This window comes from Siphateles boraxobius, unplaced genomic scaffold (assembly GCF_051911475.1).
Source record: "Siphateles boraxobius isolate OS27281-9 unplaced genomic scaffold, OSU_SipBor_1 172, whole genome shotgun sequence".
Lineage (NCBI taxonomy): Eukaryota > Metazoa > Chordata > Actinopteri > Cypriniformes > Leuciscidae > Siphateles > Siphateles boraxobius.
In genome coordinates this window covers 304316-324608 of record NW_027508780.1, presented here as the reverse complement: position 1 = coordinate 324608, position 20293 = coordinate 304316, and the positions used below count along the sequence as shown (strand labels likewise).

At 44.0% G+C, this 20293-nt stretch overlaps 28 non-coding genes across 28 annotated transcripts; all 28 read left to right on the top strand.

Annotated features, from left to right (window-relative positions):
- Nucleotides 1-7600: 7600 nt before the first annotated feature.
- Nucleotides 7601-7672, top strand: trnaw-cca (transfer RNA tryptophan (anticodon CCA)). The gene has a single exon. It is a non-coding gene; the product is annotated as a tRNA-Trp (tRNA).
- Nucleotides 7673-8974: 1302 nt separating this feature from the next.
- Nucleotides 8975-9046, top strand: trnaw-cca (transfer RNA tryptophan (anticodon CCA)). The gene has a single exon. It is a non-coding gene; the product is annotated as a tRNA-Trp (tRNA).
- A 260-nt stretch (nt 9047-9306) lies between these two features.
- Nucleotides 9307-9378, top strand: trnaw-cca (transfer RNA tryptophan (anticodon CCA)). The gene has a single exon. It is a non-coding gene; the product is annotated as a tRNA-Trp (tRNA).
- Nucleotides 9379-9472: 94 nt separating this feature from the next.
- On the top strand, nt 9473-9544 carry trnaw-cca (transfer RNA tryptophan (anticodon CCA)). Its single transcript has one exon. It is a non-coding gene; the product is annotated as a tRNA-Trp (tRNA).
- A 591-nt stretch (nt 9545-10135) lies between these two features.
- Nucleotides 10136-10207, top strand: trnaw-cca (transfer RNA tryptophan (anticodon CCA)). The gene has a single exon. It is a non-coding gene; the product is annotated as a tRNA-Trp (tRNA).
- A 94-nt stretch (nt 10208-10301) lies between these two features.
- Nucleotides 10302-10373, top strand: trnaw-cca (transfer RNA tryptophan (anticodon CCA)). Its single transcript has one exon. It is a non-coding gene; the product is annotated as a tRNA-Trp (tRNA).
- A 1055-nt stretch (nt 10374-11428) lies between these two features.
- Nucleotides 11429-11500, top strand: trnaw-cca (transfer RNA tryptophan (anticodon CCA)). The gene has a single exon. It is a non-coding gene; the product is annotated as a tRNA-Trp (tRNA).
- A 94-nt stretch (nt 11501-11594) lies between these two features.
- Nucleotides 11595-11666, top strand: trnaw-cca (transfer RNA tryptophan (anticodon CCA)). Its single transcript has one exon. It is a non-coding gene; the product is annotated as a tRNA-Trp (tRNA).
- A 923-nt stretch (nt 11667-12589) lies between these two features.
- Nucleotides 12590-12661, top strand: trnaw-cca (transfer RNA tryptophan (anticodon CCA)). Its single transcript has one exon. It is a non-coding gene; the product is annotated as a tRNA-Trp (tRNA).
- A 591-nt stretch (nt 12662-13252) lies between these two features.
- On the top strand, nt 13253-13324 carry trnaw-cca (transfer RNA tryptophan (anticodon CCA)). Its single transcript has one exon. It is a non-coding gene; the product is annotated as a tRNA-Trp (tRNA).
- A 94-nt stretch (nt 13325-13418) lies between these two features.
- Nucleotides 13419-13490, top strand: trnaw-cca (transfer RNA tryptophan (anticodon CCA)). Its single transcript has one exon. It is a non-coding gene; the product is annotated as a tRNA-Trp (tRNA).
- Nucleotides 13491-13584: 94 nt separating this feature from the next.
- trnaw-cca (transfer RNA tryptophan (anticodon CCA)) lies at nt 13585-13656 on the top strand. Its single transcript has one exon. It is a non-coding gene; the product is annotated as a tRNA-Trp (tRNA).
- Nucleotides 13657-13750: 94 nt separating this feature from the next.
- Nucleotides 13751-13822, top strand: trnaw-cca (transfer RNA tryptophan (anticodon CCA)). The gene has a single exon. It is a non-coding gene; the product is annotated as a tRNA-Trp (tRNA).
- Nucleotides 13823-14434: 612 nt separating this feature from the next.
- On the top strand, nt 14435-14506 carry trnaw-cca (transfer RNA tryptophan (anticodon CCA)). Its single transcript has one exon. It is a non-coding gene; the product is annotated as a tRNA-Trp (tRNA).
- A 474-nt stretch (nt 14507-14980) lies between these two features.
- On the top strand, nt 14981-15052 carry trnaw-cca (transfer RNA tryptophan (anticodon CCA)). The gene has a single exon. It is a non-coding gene; the product is annotated as a tRNA-Trp (tRNA).
- Nucleotides 15053-15146: 94 nt separating this feature from the next.
- Nucleotides 15147-15218, top strand: trnaw-cca (transfer RNA tryptophan (anticodon CCA)). Its single transcript has one exon. It is a non-coding gene; the product is annotated as a tRNA-Trp (tRNA).
- Nucleotides 15219-15311: 93 nt separating this feature from the next.
- trnaw-cca (transfer RNA tryptophan (anticodon CCA)) lies at nt 15312-15383 on the top strand. The gene has a single exon. It is a non-coding gene; the product is annotated as a tRNA-Trp (tRNA).
- Nucleotides 15384-15476: 93 nt separating this feature from the next.
- trnaw-cca (transfer RNA tryptophan (anticodon CCA)) lies at nt 15477-15548 on the top strand. The gene has a single exon. It is a non-coding gene; the product is annotated as a tRNA-Trp (tRNA).
- Nucleotides 15549-15973: 425 nt separating this feature from the next.
- trnaw-cca (transfer RNA tryptophan (anticodon CCA)) lies at nt 15974-16045 on the top strand. The gene has a single exon. It is a non-coding gene; the product is annotated as a tRNA-Trp (tRNA).
- A 922-nt stretch (nt 16046-16967) lies between these two features.
- trnaw-cca (transfer RNA tryptophan (anticodon CCA)) lies at nt 16968-17039 on the top strand. Its single transcript has one exon. It is a non-coding gene; the product is annotated as a tRNA-Trp (tRNA).
- A 94-nt stretch (nt 17040-17133) lies between these two features.
- On the top strand, nt 17134-17205 carry trnaw-cca (transfer RNA tryptophan (anticodon CCA)). The gene has a single exon. It is a non-coding gene; the product is annotated as a tRNA-Trp (tRNA).
- Nucleotides 17206-17795: 590 nt separating this feature from the next.
- On the top strand, nt 17796-17867 carry trnaw-cca (transfer RNA tryptophan (anticodon CCA)). Its single transcript has one exon. It is a non-coding gene; the product is annotated as a tRNA-Trp (tRNA).
- Nucleotides 17868-17961: 94 nt separating this feature from the next.
- On the top strand, nt 17962-18033 carry trnaw-cca (transfer RNA tryptophan (anticodon CCA)). Its single transcript has one exon. It is a non-coding gene; the product is annotated as a tRNA-Trp (tRNA).
- Nucleotides 18034-18127: 94 nt separating this feature from the next.
- On the top strand, nt 18128-18199 carry trnaw-cca (transfer RNA tryptophan (anticodon CCA)). The gene has a single exon. It is a non-coding gene; the product is annotated as a tRNA-Trp (tRNA).
- Nucleotides 18200-18459: 260 nt separating this feature from the next.
- Nucleotides 18460-18531, top strand: trnaw-cca (transfer RNA tryptophan (anticodon CCA)). The gene has a single exon. It is a non-coding gene; the product is annotated as a tRNA-Trp (tRNA).
- A 94-nt stretch (nt 18532-18625) lies between these two features.
- Nucleotides 18626-18697, top strand: trnaw-cca (transfer RNA tryptophan (anticodon CCA)). Its single transcript has one exon. It is a non-coding gene; the product is annotated as a tRNA-Trp (tRNA).
- Nucleotides 18698-19454: 757 nt separating this feature from the next.
- Nucleotides 19455-19526, top strand: trnaw-cca (transfer RNA tryptophan (anticodon CCA)). Its single transcript has one exon. It is a non-coding gene; the product is annotated as a tRNA-Trp (tRNA).
- Nucleotides 19527-19786: 260 nt separating this feature from the next.
- trnaw-cca (transfer RNA tryptophan (anticodon CCA)) lies at nt 19787-19858 on the top strand. The gene has a single exon. It is a non-coding gene; the product is annotated as a tRNA-Trp (tRNA).
- Nucleotides 19859-20293: the final 435 nt, after the last annotated feature.

Sequence of the window (20293 nt, the reverse complement as noted above, 5' to 3'; positions counted from 1 at the left end):
CCTGTAGTCTTAACCAGGCCACACATTCCTGGCACTCTGAATGGGTGCCAGGGTCTGGTACGCTCCATGTTCTCGGTTACTCTGATCTGCTGTATGACCAGAAAGTGTTAAGACAGTTCAGTTCTTAAAAGCACTACCAAGAAAGTCTTATCTGTTCCGTTGGCCACACGGTTTCCAGCTGGATACCGCTTGGCAAAATCAAAGTTGTTTGCTTCCTCCTGTCTCCTCCCTGCTGCTTCAATGCAAATGTCTGTATCTGCAGGCTCTGTTATGTCTTTTGCATGGCCTTGCTCTTGCGCAGATAACGGTACTTTTTTTGCTTGTCAATAACTGGACCTTGACCATTATGCTCGTTGAACCCCCTCCTGCGATTGCTCCGCCTCCGCAATGGGCGGCACCTTCCTGCAATGGTTCGCGTGCACCCACGTGGCCCTCTCGGCGACCTTCACCGCCGTGTACGTCACCAGAAGCACCTGGAAAGGCCCAAGCCACCTTTTCGCCTTCCAGCTCTTTCTCCTGTGATCACGAATCACCACGAAATCACCTGGCCTGACCTTGTGCAGAAACATCTCAGCAACTTTCCCCTGGGCAGCTTTCACCTGCACAGAAATTTGTGATAACAGACAAGACATTTCTTTGCAGTAATTCAACACGTCATTCTCACACACATCCGTGGATGGCAGCCTTTGTTTACCCCCTTCTATGCCCATGAATGGCGGCCTGCCAAACAAAATTTCGAATGGGCTCAGGTTTGTTTTCACTCTTTTCCTCATTCTCATGTACATCAGTACAATTGGTAGGGCCTTAACCCAAGACAGACTGTCTCTTCGCAACATTTTGCCAATTTGTTCTTAATTGTTTGATTTGATCTCTCTACCACCCCTGCTGACGAGGGAGCGTAACTACAATGTGTTCTCATATCAATGCCCAAGAACTCTCCCACCTGCTTTATTGCAGCATTTACAAAATGTCTGCCATTGTCAGAGCTGATTTTTCTTGGTATCCCCCATCTTGGCACGATTTCGGTTAGCAGGGCCTTTGCCACTGCTGCCGAATCTTGCTGTGAGGTCGGGAAAGCCTCCACCCAATTTGACCACATGTCTACCATTACCAGACAGTGTTTCTGTTTCCCACAAGGGGTTAATTCGATGAAATCCATCATCAGATACTCAAACGGACCTGCTGGGGCTGGTTGGGATGCTAAGGGTGTTTTTATCCCTCTTGCCACATTGTGTGTGTTACAAGTGACACACCTTTTGCAAAAATTTTCAGCAAAGGTTGTAAATCCTTTAGTATACCATAAATCTTTCATCTGTATTACCATACTTCCCTTTGACACGTGGTCTAACCCATGTGTTAACTTAGCGTAATGCTGAAAGAAGTGTTTGGGTAAACAAGGAATGCCATCACTCATCCATACACCCCCCTGGAGGCTGCATCCAGACGACCTCCATTTCTGTTTTTCTGCTCCTTTGGAAAAAGTCTGCATGCTTTCTAAACAAGGAGAAATGTCAGGGTTAGGCACAGATACCAAAGTACACGTAGTTTCTTTTGTCTCCTGCGCTGCCGCGGCCTTCGCTGCCGCGTCGGCTCTCGCGTTTCCTGTGGAAATAAAGCTTTTATCGTTAGAGTGCGCTGCGCATTTACAGACTGCAACCTTGTCTGGCAAAAGAATGGCCTCCAAAAGCTTAGAGACCAGTGAAGCGTTCAATATCGGATGTCCATCCGACTTCAAAAAATTCCTGTGCTTCCAAATTGCTCCGAAATCATGTGTAATCCCGAAAGCATAACGCGAGTCTGTGTAAATCGTCACACATTTGTCTGCCATTAATTTACACGCTTCTGTCAGTGCAACCAATTCAGCTGCCTGAGCTGAATAAGTTGACGGCAATTTGCCAGATTTTACAACTTCAAATTCAGTAGTCACCGCAAAACCAACCTTATTCAGGCCTGTTTGTGGATCTTTGGATGCCGATCCATCCACAAAGAGGACATTATCACAATTCTCCAAAGGTGTGTCCAACAGGTCTGGACGTGGAGTACACACCTGCTCCAAAACAGAAAGACAACAGTGATGTTCCTCCCCATCATCTTCTGTTGGCAGAAGTGTGGCAGGATTCAAAGTTGTACATCTCTTCACAGTTATGTTCGGCATATCGAGCAAAATTGTATGGTATCTCAACCATCTGGCTGAAGATAAGTGTGATGTTTTCTGTTCTTGCAAAATCATGGTAACTGCGTGTGGGACCATCAAAGTCAAATCAGAATACCCCACAAATTCTCTTGAAGCCAGCACAGCCAGCTCAGCAGCTGCCACAGCTCTCAGGCAGAGTGGCAGACCTGCTGCAACTGCATCAAGTTTCGTTGAAAAATATGCTACTGGTCTTAGTCTGTCACCATGGGTTTGCAAGAGCACTGAACTCATAAAGCCGTATTTTTCATCTACCATCTGTATAAATGGTTTGTCAACTGCTGGAAGGCCCAACGCTGGAGCCTGAGCCAGTTGCATTTTCAAAGTTTCAAAAGCTTCCTGTGCTTCTGCTGGCCAATCAATCTTGTCACATGACCTCAGCCCTTTCCCTGCTGTCAGGGCTCTCAAGGGCTTTTCCAACAGTGCATAATTTGGAATAAACGTTCGACAATATGCACACATTCCCAAAAATGACAACAATTGTTTCTTTGTTACTGGTCTTGGTACATCTTTGATCGCTTTAACTCGTTTTTCAGAGAGAGCTTTACTGTTTGGTGTGATCGTGTGACCCAAAAAAGTTATTTTCTGCTTCACAAACTGCAGCTTAGCCAGACTGACCTTGTGCCCCTCCCTTTCCAAATGCTTCAGGAGAGACACACTGTCAGCCACACACACAGCCTCATCTCGTGCACAAATCAAACAGATCGTCCACATATTGCAACAGCGCTGTTCCGTTCGACAAAATTAACGGTTCGAGGCTTCGTTTGAGCGCCTCATTATAAATAGTTGGGGACTCAGAAAAACCTTGGCACAAACGGGTGAAAGTATACGGTTTGTTGTCAAAATCAAACGCAAACCAGAACTGACTTTCTTTTGCCACTGGGACGCTAAAAAACGCGTTGGCCAAATCAACCAAAGTGAAGTATGTTGCATCTTGCGGAATCTGTGACAAGATCGTGTACGGGTTCGGGACCCGTGGCGCTCTCGCGATAACAGCTTCATTAACTGAAATTAAATCCTGCACAAACCGCCACTGAACCATGTCATTCTGATTAGCTGTTGCCTTTTTTACTGGGAAAATGGGTGTTCGTACTGGAGAATCATGACACGGGATGATGACTTTCTCTTTCAGGAGAGATTCAAAAACTGGCCGGATCCCTCGCAATGCCTCCTTTTTCAGGGGATATTGCGGTTGACACGGCCTGTAATCAGACTTTGGGGTGATTACCACTGGTTCACAATTTTTAATCAATCCAACATCATACTTGTGTTTCGCCCACAATGCTGAAGGTATTTCTGCCAGGATAGGATGAATATCTGTGGCAGAAATAGCTCCGTTATCATGCTTCTCCATTACACTCTGAACAATAGCAGTCACAGCTCTGTGTACATCAACCTCAAAATCACATGGCAGCATGAATGCCCCTATACGGTCACTCTTCTGCACCCCGTCTCCCTTTTCAGCCCAGTATGTGGCTGTCATGCACTGTCTCACAAAAGGACCCAAATCTGCCCACTGCTGCGCTTTGCCCTTGGTTACTGATAAGTGAGGCGCCGACATTCCTGTTATCAAATACAACTTCATTTGTTTTTCTGACAGGCAAGCTGAAAGCGCACACACATTCTCATTCCAGAACATTTTATCAAACTTCATTTTCTCATCTTCTGTCTCGTTAAACCACTCTTCCTCAAACTGAGGTTCACGCTCAAAGACAACATGTGACGTGCAATGCAATTTGTCAGGCATCATATTTTCTGTGTTATCTGATACTGTTCGATCTTTTGCCATGTTCAAAATCATTTTTGCCCAATCAGAATCTTTTACCTGCCACTCGTATGCCCATTGTGGCTCAAATTTTGCACAACACATTTGCTGTTCTTCCTCAATAACAATACCCATCGGGCCTGCAGTGAGTTTCAAATTTAATTCACACATTAAATCTCTTGCCAACAATGGAGCCGGACAGGTTTCAGAGCACAAAAACGCATGTTTCAATGCTTTGCCCCCCTCCGTCTCGCATTGTAACGGCACAGTGAAATTTTCTGAAATTTCATGCCCTGACGCTGACGTGCTTTCAAACACCACATTCGTCAAGTTTGGTTTGCATGGCAAGTCATATGGCCTTATTGTGGACCGGGCTGCACCCGAGTCCACGAGAAACTCTATCATTGTACCGTCAACTAACAGTGGATATCTCGGTAGTCTTAAAAATCCTGAACCTTTATACATTCTCAGACATTCAGCAGAAACAGCGTTATTCAAATTTTCATCACTCATACATAAAGGTTTGCTAGCATTTTCTTCGTTGCAAGAAGCATTATGTACATCAGTGTATGTGTGCGTGTTGTGTGTGTGTGTTAAAAAATTTTCACTTCCCTTTCTCGCAGTCGGTTGAATGCCTGTCGCTCGCCCTCCCCTCTCCTGTTCTCCGTTCCTCTGTAGTCAATCCGCCTTCCGCGCCTCCGGACAATCCTTTGCCCAGTGTCCATCGCCCTTGCACACTCTGCACTTCGTGCATCTGATAAAGTCATGTTCGTTGCTTTCGCACAGTCCACATTTCCCCTTTCCCTGATACACTTTCTTCTTCTTGTTGGCCCAGTTCTGCCGCGCTGGTGGTGCGCTCGTGCTAGCTTTGATCTGTACAGCAGCCAGCTGCAGCTCTCTGTCCACCTTTACTTTCGCGGCTTTGTCCTTCTTTGTCAGCAGCTGTTCCTCGGCGTGCAGAGCTTGCGCTAGGGTGGTTGTTAGCCGCCCGTTCTGCCACTCGATGTAACTTGCTCTCACCGCTTGTGCGATTTCAGGTCTCAGTCCATTCAGTAAACGGCTCTGCAAATGACACTCCCATGTGCCTGGCTGCTCTCCTCTCTCCTCCGGCTCAGGCATGCCGCTGTGTTTCTGAAATGTTTCAAAAAGTCTTGCATAATAGTCACGAACAGGCTCTTCTCTCACCTGGCAACAGCTGTTGATTTTTTCTGTGTCCACTCGTGGTGGGAAAGCCTTCTTTATTTCTTCGGCGAGTTTGCTCACTGTTGCTCGATACGGTTCGTTGGCATCATTCATCCACTCCCCGTGCGCTCTTCGTCGTTCTTCTTTCGGCATGTGGCTGCTCACTTTGTGCCAGCTCGTGGCTCCCAGTTTCACGGCTAGCAGCCGTTTCAGTTCTTGTGTGGTTGGGCTGAACTCTTGACAGAAAGTGACTAGTTCGTTTGAAAATCTGTCACCTGCATCTTCCGGGTTTGGCAAATGGGCCATTGCTTCTTTCATGTCTGTCACCGTCCACGGTCTATAGACCATCACCGGTCCATCCGGCCCCGCCACCTCAATCATGGGAGCCGTGATGTTAGCTGTTTCATCTCAGATCTGTGATCTTGTGAAGATTTTCTTCGGCTTGGCTCCGCGTTGCTCGTCCGTGTTTTCTGTGATTTCTTCCTTCTCGCCCTGGGTCACGTGACTGGACGCTTGTCCCTCTGCTTGCACTTGTTGCATTGCTTGCGCTGTTTGCATCGCTAGTTGCTGGAATGCCAACGCCATCTGCGCTGTTTGCTGTTTTTGCGCTTCTGCTCGTGCGGCCTCTCTCGCCTCTTGTTCCTCCCGCGCGGCCAGCGCTTCAGCTCTTGCTGCTCGGTCATTTTGCTCTTCTTGCGCTTCACGCGCTGCTTCACGCTCTGCTTGTGCTTGTGCCTCTCTCGCTGCTGCTTGTGCCTCGGGTTGCGGTTCGGCTTGTGCTCGCGGCTGGGTCGGTCTCGATGGAGAACAGTCAAGGTCGGGGTCGAACTTCAGTGCAGTCAATCCGGCTCCTGGGAAGTGTGTTTTGTACTCCGGCGGTGCCGGTCTCACCGCAATTTCATGTGGGGAAACACAAACATACTGTGGGTTAGTCGGTTCTGGTGGTGCAGACACACATACAGGCAGACTTTCACACTTTTCATTTTTCCTTCCTGCTAATTCTTTTTGCAGTTGCCTTCTTTCTCTTTTATCTGCTTCCTCAAGCCAGCAATCGACTGTGTCTTCACATTTTTTGCATACATGTTTAACACACTTGCAGCAACAAGATAATTGTTTCTCACTACGCTTTTCCACTGAGTCTCTCACCACTTTCAGCCTCGTGCGGCTCAATGTTCCCCCTTCGGGAAAATCATGATGCTTGATTAATTTCTCAATATCTAACATACATTTCTGACCATAATGTTTTCTCATTTGGTAGTACACCGGTGTATCATATTTCATAATCTTGCTCTGAGATTTCCCCATACTGGCCGCTTTTCTGTTCTCTGTGGATTTCTCTTCAACGCGCGTTTTCTTGATCTGTTAGGCGTCCCCAACAGACCCGATTTTTTCTTTTAACCCAAATCGGTCGGGTTGCACTATTAGTGCCCTCCTAATTATGGTCCACCAAAAAAATCTTTTCTGGTTCCCCCCAATTAGCCTCAGCACCTAAAAACAATTTGCTCCGTGGTGGAACAACTGATTTTCAGGTTACCTATCTGTATGAAATCTCTTGATCTGTTACAGATCTCAATGAATCTCAGATAATTTCCTCTCGTATCTGTTTGAAACCTCTTGATCTATATATAGATCTCAATTAATCTCAGATTACGTACCACAGAAACAGCCCTCAGCCAATATGGTTCAATTTCACTCTTCCCCCCTTTAAACTGAATTTAATTCGCTTACCCAGAGATGTTGTTCTGTGCCACCTTGAGTTCTTTTGATTCCAGTGGCCGGATCCGGTCCTAACGGCGGAAACGGTCCCTCGTCTCTTAATGTTTTTCTCGAGGTAGGGTTGGAACTTTGTCAGTTCCTAGGTGATCAGCCTCCGTCCGTCCGTCAGTCCCGGAATCACGTCCAAGGATCCCACTATTCTGACACCAAAACTGTTGTGGCTTTTTTTATCATCAAACAAACATCATCACTGAGTAAGAGACACTCTGAGTCCAAATTAATAGTTTATAAAGTATTTATTCTCTTGCAAGAGAGATCCTCGTCACCAATACACATTTGTGAGTCAGTGAGGAGAGATAAGGAGAAGCAGTGTCTGTCTTTTTTATATCTCATGTTCTCCAAGGCCTTATTTCTGCCCTCCCCTCAGGGAGAGAGGTATACTTTGTCTTTTCTATACCTCCCTGACAGAAGAGGTAGATGCCCCCTTAACCCTTTAGGCTATAAAGTACAAATGCACTCAAGATGACCCCTTGACCATCTGCTTTTCCTTACCTCCACTGACCACCAACCACAGTAAATTATCACACAAGCCCCTCTCTCACTACAAGTGAGAAAACAGATGAGGCCATAATTAGGAATCAATGAAAGAAGGGTAATAGATGGAAAATTCCATAACACCTTTTATAAATTTCAGAATTCCTTAATGCTACCCTTATAACTACCTCAGCAAAATCCAAGCAAAGAAGGATCTCGTGGCGCAATGGTAGCGCGTCTGACTCCATATCAGAAGGTTGAGTGTTCAAATCACGTCGAGGTCAAACAATCCATAATTTGAGTGCAAGCCTTTGATAAAATTCAGGATTCCTTAATGCTAGACCCTATAACTACCTCAGCAAAATCCACGGAGAGAAGGACCGAGGGCGCAACGGCAGCGCGTCTGACTCCAGATTAGAAGGTTGCCTGTTCAAATCACGTCGAGGTCAAACAATCCATAATTTGATTGCAAACCTTTTATAAAATTCAGGATTCCTTAATGCTAGACCCTATAACTACCTCAGCAAAATCCACGCAGAAAAGGACTGAGGGCGCAACGGCAGCGCGTCTGACTCCAGATCAGAAGGTTGCTTGTTCAAATCACGTTGGGGTCAAACAATCCATAATTTGAGTGCCTGCCCTTTATAAAATTCAGGATTTATTAATGCTAGACCCTATAACTATCTCAGTAAATTTTCAGAATTTAAGGACCTCTTGGTGCAACTGTAGCGCGTCTGACTCCTGATCAGAAGGTTGCTTGTTCAAATCACGTCGAGGTCAAACAATCCATAATTTGAGTGCAAGCCCTTTAGAAAATTCAGGATTTATTAATGCTAGACCCTATAACTATCTTAGTAAATTTTCAGAATTTAAGGACCTCTTGGTGCAACGGTAGCGCGTCTGACTCCTGATCAGAAGGTTGCTTGTTCAAATCACGTCGAGGTCAAACAATCCATAATTTGAGTGCAAGCCCTTTAGAAAATTCAGGATTTATTAATGCTAGACCCTATAACTACCTCAGTAAATTTTCAGAATTTAAGGACCTCTTGGTGCAACGGTAGCGCGTCTGACTCCTGATCAGAAGGTTGCTTGTTCAAATCACGTCGAGGTCAAACAATCCATAATTTGAGTGCAAGCCCTTTAGAAAATTCAGGATTTATTAATGCTAGACCCTATAACTATCTCAGTAAATTTTCAGAATTTAAGGACCTCTTGGTGCAACGGTAGCGCGTCTAACTCTAGATCAGAAGGTTGCTTGTTCAAATCACGTTGGTGTCAAATAAACCATAATTTGAGTGCAAGCCTTTTATAAAATTCAGGATTCCTTAATGCTAGACCCTATAACTATAGCCCTTTATAAAATTCAGGATTTATTAATGCTAGACCCTATAACTACCTCAGCAAATTTTCTGATTTCAAGCACCTCATGGCGCAACGGCAGCGTGTCTGACTCCAGATCAGAAGGTTGCGTGTTCAAATCACGTCGAGGTCAAACAATCCATAATTTGAGTGCCAGCCCTTTATAAAATTCAGGATTTATTAATGCTAGACCCTATAACTACCTCAGCAAAATCCCCACAGAGAATGACCTAGTGGCGCAACGGCAGCGCGTCTGTCTCCAGATCAGAAGGTTGCGTGTTCAAATCACGTCGAGGTCAAACAATCCATAATTTCACTGCAAACCTTTTATAAAATTCAGGATTCCTTAATGCTAGACCCTATAACTACCTCAGCAAAATACACGCAGAGAAGGACCTCGTGGCGCAACGGCAGCGCGTCTGACTCCAGATCAGAAGGTTGCTTGTTCAAATCACGTCAAGGTCAAACAATCCATAATTTGAGTGCCAGCCCTTTAGAAAATTCAGGATTTATTAATGCTAGACCCTATAACTACCTCAGCAAAATCCACGCAGATAAGGACTTCGTGGCGCAACGGCAGCGCGTCTGACTCCAGATCAGAAGGTTGCGTGTTCAAATCACGTTGAGGTCAAACAATCCATAATTTGATTGCAAACCTTTTATAAAATTCAGGATTCCTTAATGCTAGACCCTATAACTACCTCAGCAAAATCCACGCAGAGAAGGACCTCGTGGCGCAACGGCAGCGCGTCTGACTCCAGATCAGAAGGTTGCGTGTTCAAATCACGTCGAGGTCAAACAATCCATAATTTGATTGCAAACCTTTTATAAAATTCAGGATTCCTTAATGCTAGACCCTATAACTACCTCAGCAAAATCCACACAGAGAAGGACCTCGTGGCGCAACGGCAGTGCGTCTCACTCCAGATCAGAAGGTTGTGTGTTCAAATCACGTCGAAGTCAAACAATCCATAATTTGATTGCAAACCTTTTATAAAATTCAGGATTCCTTAATGCTAGACCCTATAACTACCTCAGCAAACTCCACGCAGAGAAGGACCGAGGGCGCAACGGCAACGCGTCTGACTCCTGATCAGAAGGTTGCTTGTTCAAATCACGTCGAGGTCAAACAATCCATAATTTGAGTGCAAGCCCTTTGGAAAATTCAGGATTTATTAATGCTAGACCCTATAACTATCTTAGCAAATTTTCAGCATTTAAGGACCTCTTGGTGCAACGGTAGCGCGTCTAACTCTAGATCAGAAGGTTGCTTGTTCAAATCACGTTGGTGTCAAATAAACCATAATTTGAGTGCAAGCCATTTATAAAATTCAGGATTCCTTAATGCTAGACCCTATAACTACCTCAGCAAAATCCACGCAGAGAAGGACCTCGTGGCGCAACGGAAGCGCGTCTGACTCCAGATCAGAAGGTTGCGTGTTCAAATCACGTCGAGGTCAAACAATCCATAATTTCACTGCAAACCTTTTATAAAATTCAGGATTCCTTAATGCTAGACCCTATAACTACCTCAGCAAAATCCACGCAGAGAAGGACCTCGTGGCGCAACGGCAGTGCGTCTGACTCCAGATCAGAAGGTTTCGTGTTCAAATCACGTCGAGGTCAAACAATCCATAATTTGATTGCAAACCTTTTATAAAATTCAGGATTCCCTAATGCTAGACCCTATAACTACCTCAGCAAAATCCACGCAGAGAAGGACCGAGGGCGCAACGGCAGCGCGTCTGACTCCAGATCAGAAGGTTGCGTGTTCAAATCACGTCGAGGTCAAACAATCCATAATTTGATTGCAAACCTTTTATTAAATTCAGGATTCCTTAATGCTAGACCCTATAACTACCTCAGCAAAATCCAAGCAAAGAAGGACCTCTTGGTGCAACGGTTGCGCGTCTGACTCTATATCAGAAGGTTGCTTGTTCAAATCACGTCGAGGTCAAACAATCCATAATTTGAGTGCAAGCCCTTTAGAAAATTCAGGATTTATTAAAGCTAGACCCTATAACTATCTTAGCAAATTTTCAGCATTTAAGGACCTCTTGGTGCAACGGTAGCGCGTCTAACTCTAGATCAGAAGGTTGCTTGTTCAAATCACGTCGAGGTCAAACAATCCATAATTTGAGTGCAAGCCCTTTAGAAAATTCAGGATTTATTAAAGCTAGACCCTATAACTATCTTAGCAAATTTTCAGCATTTAAGGACCTCTTGGTGCAACGGTAGCGCGTCTAACTCTAGATCAGAAGGTTGCGTGTTCAAATCACGTCGAGGTCAAACAATCCATAATTCAATTGCAAACCTTTTAACTATCTCAGCAAATTTTCAGAATTCAAGCACCTCATGGTGCAACGGCAGTGCGTCTGGCTCTAGATAAGAAGGTTGCTTGTTCAAATCACGTCGAGGTCAAACAATCTATAATTTGAGTGCCAGCCCTTTATAAAATTCAGGATTTATTAATGCTAGACCCTATAACTACCTCAGCAAATTTTCAGATTTCAAGCACCTCATGGCGCAACGGCAGCGTGTCTGACTCCAGATCAGAAGGTTGCGTGTTCAAATCACGTCGAGGTCAAACAATCCATAATTTCACTGCAAACCTTTTATAAAATTCAGGATTCCTTAATGCTAGACCCTATAACTACCTCAGCAAAATCCACGCAGAGAAGGACCTAGTGGCGCAACGGCAGCGCGTCTGACTCCAGATCAGAAGGTTGCGTGTTCAAATCACGTCGAGGTCAAACAATCCATAATTTCACTGCAAACCTTTTATAAAATTCAGGATTCCTTAATGCTAGACCCTATAACAACCTCAGCAAAATACACGCAGAGAAGGACCTCGTGGCGCAACGGCAGCGCGTCTGACTCCAGATCAGAAGGTTGCGTGTTCAAATCACGTCGAGGTCAAACAATCCATAATTTGATTGCAAACCTTTTATAAAATTCAGGATTCCTTAATGCTAGACCCTATAACTACCTCAGTAAATTTTCAGAATTTAAGGACCTCTTGGTGCAACGGTAGCGCGTCTGACTCCTGATCAGAAGGTTGCTTGTTCAAATCACGTCTAGGTCAAACAATCCATAATTTCACTGCAAACCTTTTATAAAATTCAGGATTCCTTAATGCTAGACCCTATAACTACCTCAGCAAACTCCACGCAGAGAAGGACCGAGGGCGCAACGGCAGCGCGTCTGACTCCAGATCAGAAGGTTGCGTGTTCAAATCACGTCGAGGTCAAACAATCCATAATTTGAGTGCCTGCCCTTTATAAAATTCAGGATTTATTAATGCTAGACCCTATAACTATCTCAGTAAATTTTCAGAATTTAAGGACCTCTTGGTGCAACGGTAGCGCGTCTGACTCCTGATCAGAAGGTTGCTTGTTCAAATCACGTCGAGGTCAAACAATCCATAATTTGAGTGCAAGCCCTTTATAAAATTCAGGATTTATTAATGCTAGACCCTATAACTATCTCAGCAAATTTTCAGAATTCAAGCACCTCTTGGCGCAACGGCAGCGCGTCTGACTCCAGATCAGAAGGTTGCTAACTCAAATCACGTCGAGGTCAAACAATCCATAATTTGATTGCAAACCTTTTATAAAATTCAGGATTCCCTAATGCTAGACCCTATAACTACCTCAGCAAAATCCACGCAGAGAAGGACCTCGTGGCGCAACGGCAGTGCGTGTGACTCCAGATCAGAAGGTTGCGTGTTCAAATCACGTCGAGTTCAAACAATCCATAATTTCATTGCAACCCTTTTATAAAATTCAGGATTCCTTAATGCTAGACCCTATAACTACCTCAGCAAAATCCACACAGAGAAGGACCTCGTGGCGCAACGGCAGTGCGTCTGACTCCAGATCAGAAGGTTGCGTGTTCAAATCACGTCGAGGTCAAACAATCCATAATTTGATTGCAAACCTTTTATAAAATTCAGGATTCCCTAATGCTAGACCCTATAACTACCTCAGCAAAATCCACGCAGAGAAGGACCGAGGGCGCAACGGCAGCGCGTCTGACTCCAGATCAGAAGGTTGCGTGTTCAAATCACGTCGAGGTCAAACAATCCGTAATTTGATTGCAAACCTTTTATTAAATTCAGGATTCCTTAATGCTAGACCCTATAACTACCTCAGCAAAATCCAAGCAAAGAAGGACCTCTTGGTGCAACGGTTGCGCGTCTGACTCTAGATCAGAAGGTTGCTTGTTCAAATCACGTTGGGGTCAAACAATCCATAATTTGAGTGCCTGCCCTTTATAAAATTCAGGATTTATTAATGCTAGACCCTATAACTACCTCAGTAAATTTTCAGAATTTAAGGACCTCATGGTGCAACGGTTGCGCGTCTGACTCTAGATAAGAAGGTTGCTTGTTCAAATCACGTCGAGGTCAAACAATCCATAATTTGAGTGCCAGCCCTTTATAAAATTCAGGATTTATTAATGCTAGACCCTATAACTACCTCAGCAAAATCCACGCAGAGAAGGACCTCGTGGCGCAACGGCAGCGCGTCTGACTCCAGATCAGAAGGTTGCGTGTTCAAATCACGTCGAGGTCAAACAATCCATAATTTCACTGCAAACCTTTTATAAAATTCAGGATTCCTTAATGCTCGACCCTATAACTACCTCAGCAAAATCCACGCAGAGAATGACCTCGTGGCGTAATGGCAGCGCGTCTGACTCCAGATCAGAAGGTTGCGTGTTCAAATCACGTCGAGGTCAAACAATCCATAATTTCATTGCAAACCTTTTATAAAATTCAGGATTCCTTAATGCTAGACCCTATAAGTACCTCAGCAAAACCGAAGAATAGAAGGACCTCGTGGCGCAACGGCAGCGCGTCTGACTCCAGATCAGAGGGTTGCGTGTTCAAATCACGTTGAGGTCAAACAATCCATAATTTCATTGCAAACCTTTTATAAAATTCAGGATTCCTTAATGCTAGACCCTATAACTACCTCAGCAAAATCCACGCAGAGAAGGACCTCGTGGCGCAACGGCAGCGCGTCTGACTCCAGATCAGAAGGTTGCGTGTTCAAATCACGTTGAGGTCAAACAATCCATAATTTGATTGCAAACCTTTTATTAAATTCAGGATTCCTTAATGCTAGACCCTATAACTAGCTCAGCAAAATCCACGCAGAGAAGGACCGAGGGCGCAACGGCAACGCGTCTGACTCCAGATCAGAAGGTTGCGTGTTCAAATCACGTTGAGGTCAAACAATCCATAATTTTATTGCAAACCTTTTATTAAATTCAGGATTCCTTAATGCTAGACCCTATAACTACCTCAGCAAAATCCAAGCAAAGAAGGACCTCTTGGTGCAACTGTAGCGCGTCTGACTCCTGATCAGAAGGTTGCTTGTTCAAATCACGTCGAGGTCAAACAATCCATAATTTGAGTGCAAGCCCTTTAGAAAATTCAGGATTTATTAATGCTAGACCCTATAACTATCTTAGCAAATTTTCAGCATTTAAGGACCTCTTGGTGCAACGGTAGCGCGTCTAACTCTAGATCAGAAGGTTGCTTGTTCAAATCACGTTGGACCGTGTTCAAATCACGTCGAGGTCAAACAATCCATAATTCAATTGCAAACCTTTTATAAAATTCAGGATTCCTTAATGCTAGACCCTATAACTACCTCAGCAAAATCCACGCAGAGAAGGACCTCGTGGCGCAACGGCAGCGCGTCTGACTCCAGATCAGAAGGTTGCGTGTTCAAATCACGTCGAGGTCAAACAATCCATAATTTGAGTGCCTGCCCTTTATAAAATTCAGGATTTATTAATGCTAGACCCTATAACTACCTCAGTAAATTTTCAGAATTTAAGGACCTCTTGGTGCAACGGTAGCGCGTCTAACTCTAGATCAGAAGGTTGCTTGTTCAAATCACGTTGGTGTCAAATAAACCATAATTTGAGTGCAAGCCTTTTATAAAATTCAGGATTCCTTAATGCTAGACCCTATAACTATAGCCCTTTATAAAATTCAGGATTTATTAATGCTAGACCCTATAACTACCTCAGCAAATTTTCTGATTTCAAGCACCTCATGGCGCAACGGCAGCGTGTCTGACTCCAGATCAGAAGGTTGCGTGTTCAAATCACGTCGAGGTCAAACAATCCATAATTTGAGTGCCAGCCCTTTATAAAATTCAGGATTTATTAATGCTAGACCCTATAACTACCTCAGCAAAATCCCCACAGAGAAGGACCTAGTGGCGCAACGGCAGCGCGTCTGACTCCAGATCAGAAGGTTGCGTGTTCAAATCACGTCGAGGTCAAACAATCCATAATTTCACTGCAAACCTTTTATAAAATTCAGGATTCCTTAATGCTAGACCCTATAACTACCTCAGCAAAATCCACGCAGAGAAGGACCTCGTGGCGCAACGGCAGCGAGTCTGACTCCAGATCAGAAGGTTGCGTGTTCAAATCACGTTGAGGTCAAACAATCCATAATTTGATTGCAAACCTTTTATAAAATTCAGGATTCCTTAATGCTAGACCCTATAACTACCTCAGCAAAATCCACCAAAGAAGGACCTCGTGGCGCAACGGCAGCGCGTCTGACTCCAGATCAGAAGGTTGCGTGTTCAAATCACGTCGAGGTCAAACAATCCATAATTTGATTGCAAACCTTTTATAAAATTCAGGATTCCTTAATGCTACCCTTATAACTAGCTCAGCAAAATCCACTCAGAGAAGGACCTCGTGGCGCAATGGTAGAGCGTCTGACACCAGATCAGAAGGTTGCGTGTTCAAATCACGTTGAGGTCAAACAATCCATAATTTGAGTGCAAGCCCTTTGGAAAATTCAGGATTTATTAATGCTAGACCCTATAACTATCTTAGCAAATTTTCAGCATTTAAGGACCTCTTGGTGCAACGGTAGCGCGTCTAACTCTAGATCAGAAGGTTGCTTGTTCAAATCACGTTGGTGTCAAATAAACCATAATTTGAGTGCAAGCCATTTATAAAATTCAGGATTCCTTAATGCTACCCTTATAACTACCTCAGCAAAATCCACGCAGAGAAGGACCTCGTGGCGCAACGGCAGTGCGTATGACTCCAGATCAGAAGGTTGCGTGTTCAAATCACGTCGAGTTCAAACAATCCATAATTTCATTGCAACCCTTTTATAAAATTCAGGATTCCTTAATGCTAGACCCTATAACTACCTCAGCAAAATCCACGCAGAGAAGGACCTCGTGGCGCAACGGCAGTGCGTCTGACTCCAGATCAGAAGGTTGCGTGTTCAAATCACGTCGAGGTCAAACAATCCATAATTTGATTGCAAACCTTTTATAAAATTCAGGATTCCCTAATGCTAGACCCTATAACTACCTCAGCAAAATCCACGCAGAGAAGGACCGAGGGCGCAACGGCAGCGCGTCTGACTCCAGATCAGAAGGTTGCGTGTTCAAATCACGTCGAGGTCAAACAATCCATAATTTGATTGCAAACCTTTTATTAAATTCAGGATTCCTTAATGCTAGACCCTATAACTACCTCAGCAAAATCCACGCAGAGAAGGACCGAGGGTGCAACGGTTGCGCGTCTGACTCTAGATCAGAAGGTTGCTTGTTCAAATCACGTTGGGGTCAAACAATCCATAATTTGAGTGCCTGCCCTTTATAAAATTCAGGATTTATTAATGCTAGACCCTATAACTATCTCAGTAAATTTTCAGAATTTAAGGACCTCTTGGTGCAACTGTAGCGCGTCTGACTCCTGATCAGAAGGTTGCTTGTTCAAATCACGTCGAGGTCAAACAATCCATAATTTGAGTGCAAGCCCTTTAGAAAATTCAGGATTTATTAATGCTAGACCCTATAACTATCTTAGCAAATTTTCAGCATTTAAGGACCTCTTGGTGCAACGGTAGCGCGTCTAACTCTAGATCAGAAGGTTGCGTGTTCAAATCATGTCGATGTAAAACAATCCATAATTTGAGTCTCAGCCCTTTATAAAATTCAGGATTTATTAATGCTAGACCCTATAACTATCTCAGCAAATTTTCAGAATTCAAGCACCTCTTGGCGCAACGGCAGCGCGTCTGACTCCAGATCAGAAGGTTGCTAACTCAAATCACGTCGAGGTCAAACAATCCATAATTTCATTGCAAACCTTTTATAAAATTCAGGATTCCTTAATGCTAGACCCTATAACTACCTCAGCAAAATCCACGCAGAGAAGGACCTTGTGGCGCAACGGCAGCGCGTCTGACTCCAGATCAGAAGGTTGCGTGTTCAAATCACGTCGAGGTCAAACAATCCAAAATTTGAGTGCCAGCCCTTTATAAAATTCAGGATTTATTAATGCTAGACCCTATAACTACCTCAGCAAAATCCACGCAGAGAAGGACCTCGTGGCGCAACGGCAGCGCGTCTGACTCCAGATCAGAAGGTTGCGTGTTCAAATCACGTCGAGGTCAAACAATCCATAATTTGATTGCAAACCTTTTATAAAATTCAGGATTCCTTAATGCTAGACCCTATAACTACCTCAGCAAAATCCAAGCAGAGAAGGACCTCGTGGCGCAACGGCAGCGCTTCTGACTCCAGATCAGAAGGTTGCGTGTTCAAATCTAGAACACGCAACGTCAAACAATCCATAATTTGAGTCTCAGCCCTTTATAAAATTCAGGATTTATTAATGCTAGACCCTATAACTATCTCAGCAAATTTTCAGAATTCAAGCACCTCATGGTGCAACGGTTGCGCGTCTGACTCTAGATAAGAAGGTTGCTTGTTCAAATCACGTCGAGGTCAAACAATCCATAATTTGAGTGCCAGCCCTTTATAAAATTCAGGATTTATTAATGCTAGACCCTATAACTACCTCAGCAAAATCCACGCAGAGAAGGACTGCAACGGCAGCGCGTCTGACTCCAGATCAGAAGGTTGCGTGTTCAAATCACGTCGAGGTCAAACAATCCATAATTTCACTGCAAACCTTTTATAAAATTCAGGATTCCTTAATGCTAGACCCTATAACTACCTCAGCAAAATCCACGCAGAGAAGGACCTCGTGGTGCAACGGCAGCGCGTCTGACTCCAGATCAGAAGGTTGCGTGTTCAAATCACGTCGAGGTCAAACAATCCATAATTTGATTGCAAACCTTTTATAAAATTCAGGATTCCTTAATGCTAGACCCTATAACTACCTCAGCAAAATCCAAGCAGAGAAGGACCTCGTGGCGCAACGGCAGCGCTTCTGACTCCAGATCAGAAGGTTGCGTGTTCAAATCATGTCGATGTCAAACAATCCATAATTTGAGTCTCAGCCCTTTATAAAATTCAGGATTTATTAATGCTAGACCCTATAACTACCTCAGCAAAATCCACGCAGAGAAGGACCTCGTGGCGCAACGGCAGCGCGTCTGACTCCAGATCAGAAGGTTGCGTGTTCAAATCACGTCGAGGTCAAACAATCCATAATTTGAGTGCCAGCCCTTTATAAAATTCAGGATTTATTAATGCTAGACCCTATAACTATCTCAGCAAATTTTCAGAATTCAAGCACCTCATGGTGCAACGGTTGCGCGTCTGACTCTAGATAAGAAGGTTGCTTGTTCAAATCACGTCGAGGTCAAACAATCCATAATTTGAGTGCCAGCCCTTTATAAAATTCAGGATTTATTAATGCTAGACCCTATAACTACCTCAGCAAAATCCACGCAGAGAAGGACCTCGTGGCGCAACGGCAGCGCGTCTGACTCCAGATCAGAAGGTTGCGTGTTCAAATCACGTCGAGGTCAAACAATCCATAATTTCACTGCAAACCTTTTATAAAATTCAGGATTCCTTAATGCTAGACCCTATAACTACCTCAGCAAAATCCACGCAGAGAAGGACCTTGTGGCGCAACGGCAGCGCGTCTGACTCCAGATCAGAAGGTTGCGTGTTCAAATCATGTCGATGTCAAACAATCCATAATTTGAGTCTCAGCCCTTTATACAATTCAGGATTTATTAATGCTAGACCCTATAACTATCTCAGCAAATTTTCAGAATTCAAGCACCTCATGGTGCAACGGTTTCGCGTCTGACTCCAGATAAGAAGGTTGCTTGTTCAAATCACGTCGAGGTCAAACAATCCATAATTTGAGTGCCAGCCCTTTATAAAATTCAGGATTTATTAATGCTAGACCCTATAACTATCCCAGCAAATTTTCAGAATTTAAGGACCTCTTGGTGCAACGGTAGAGCGTCTGACTCCTGATCAGAAGATTGCTTGCTCAAATCACGTCGAGGTCAAACAATCCATAATTTGAGTGTAAGCCCTTTAGAAAATTCAGGATTTATTAATGCTAGACCCTATAACTATCTTAGCAAATTTTCAGCATTTAAAGACCTCTTGGTGCAACGGTCGCGCGTCTTACTCTAGATCAGAAGGTTGCTTGTTCAAATCACGTTGAGGTCAAATAAACCATAATTTGGTTGCAAACCTTTTATAAAATTCAGGATTCCTTAATGCTAGACCCTATAACTACCTCAGCAAAATCCACGCAGAGAAGGACCGAGGGCGCAACGGCAGCGCGTCTGACTCCAGATCAGAAGGTTGCTTGTTCAAATCATGTCGAGGTTAAACAATCCATAATTTGATTGCAAACCTTTTATAAAATTCAGGATTCCTTAATGCTAGACCGTATAACTACCTCAGCAAAAGCCACGCAGAGAAGGACCTCGTGGCGCAACGGCAGCGCGTCTGACTCCAGATCAGAAGGTTGCGTGTTCAAATCACGTTGAGGTCAAACAATCCATAATTTGAGTGCCTGCCCTTTATAAAATTCAGGATTCCTTAATGCTAGACCCTATAACTACTTCAGCAAAATCCATGCAGAGAAGAATCTCGTTGGGCAACGGCAGCGCGTCTGACTCCAGATCAGAAGGTTGCGTGTTCAAATCACGTCGAGGTCAAACAATCCATAATTTCATTGCAAACCTTTTATAAAATTCAGGATTCCTTAATGCTAGACCCTATAACTACCTCAGCAATATCCACGCAGAGAAGGACCTCGTGGCGCAACGGCAGCGCGTCTGACTCCAGATCAGAAGGTTGCTTGTTCAAATCACGTTGAGGTCAAACAATCCATAATTTGAGTGCCTGCCCTTTATAAAATTCAGGATTTATTAATGCTAGACACTATAACTATCTCAGCAAATTTTCAGAATTCAAGCACCTCATGGTGCAACGGTTTCGCGTCTGACTCCAGATAAGAAGGTTGCTTGTTCAAATCACGTCGAGGTCAAACAATCCATAATTTGAGTGCCAGCCCTTTATAAAATTCAGGATTTATTAATGCTAGACCCTATAACTATCCCAGCAAATTTTCAGAATTTAAGGACCTCTTGGTGCAACGGTAGAGCGTCTGACTCCTGATCAGAAGATTGCTTGCTCAAATCACGTCGAGGTCAAACAATCCATAATTTGAGTGTAAGCCCTTTAGAAAATTCAGGATTTATTAATGCTAGACCCTATAACTACCTCAGCAAATTTTCAGCATTTAAAGACCTCTTG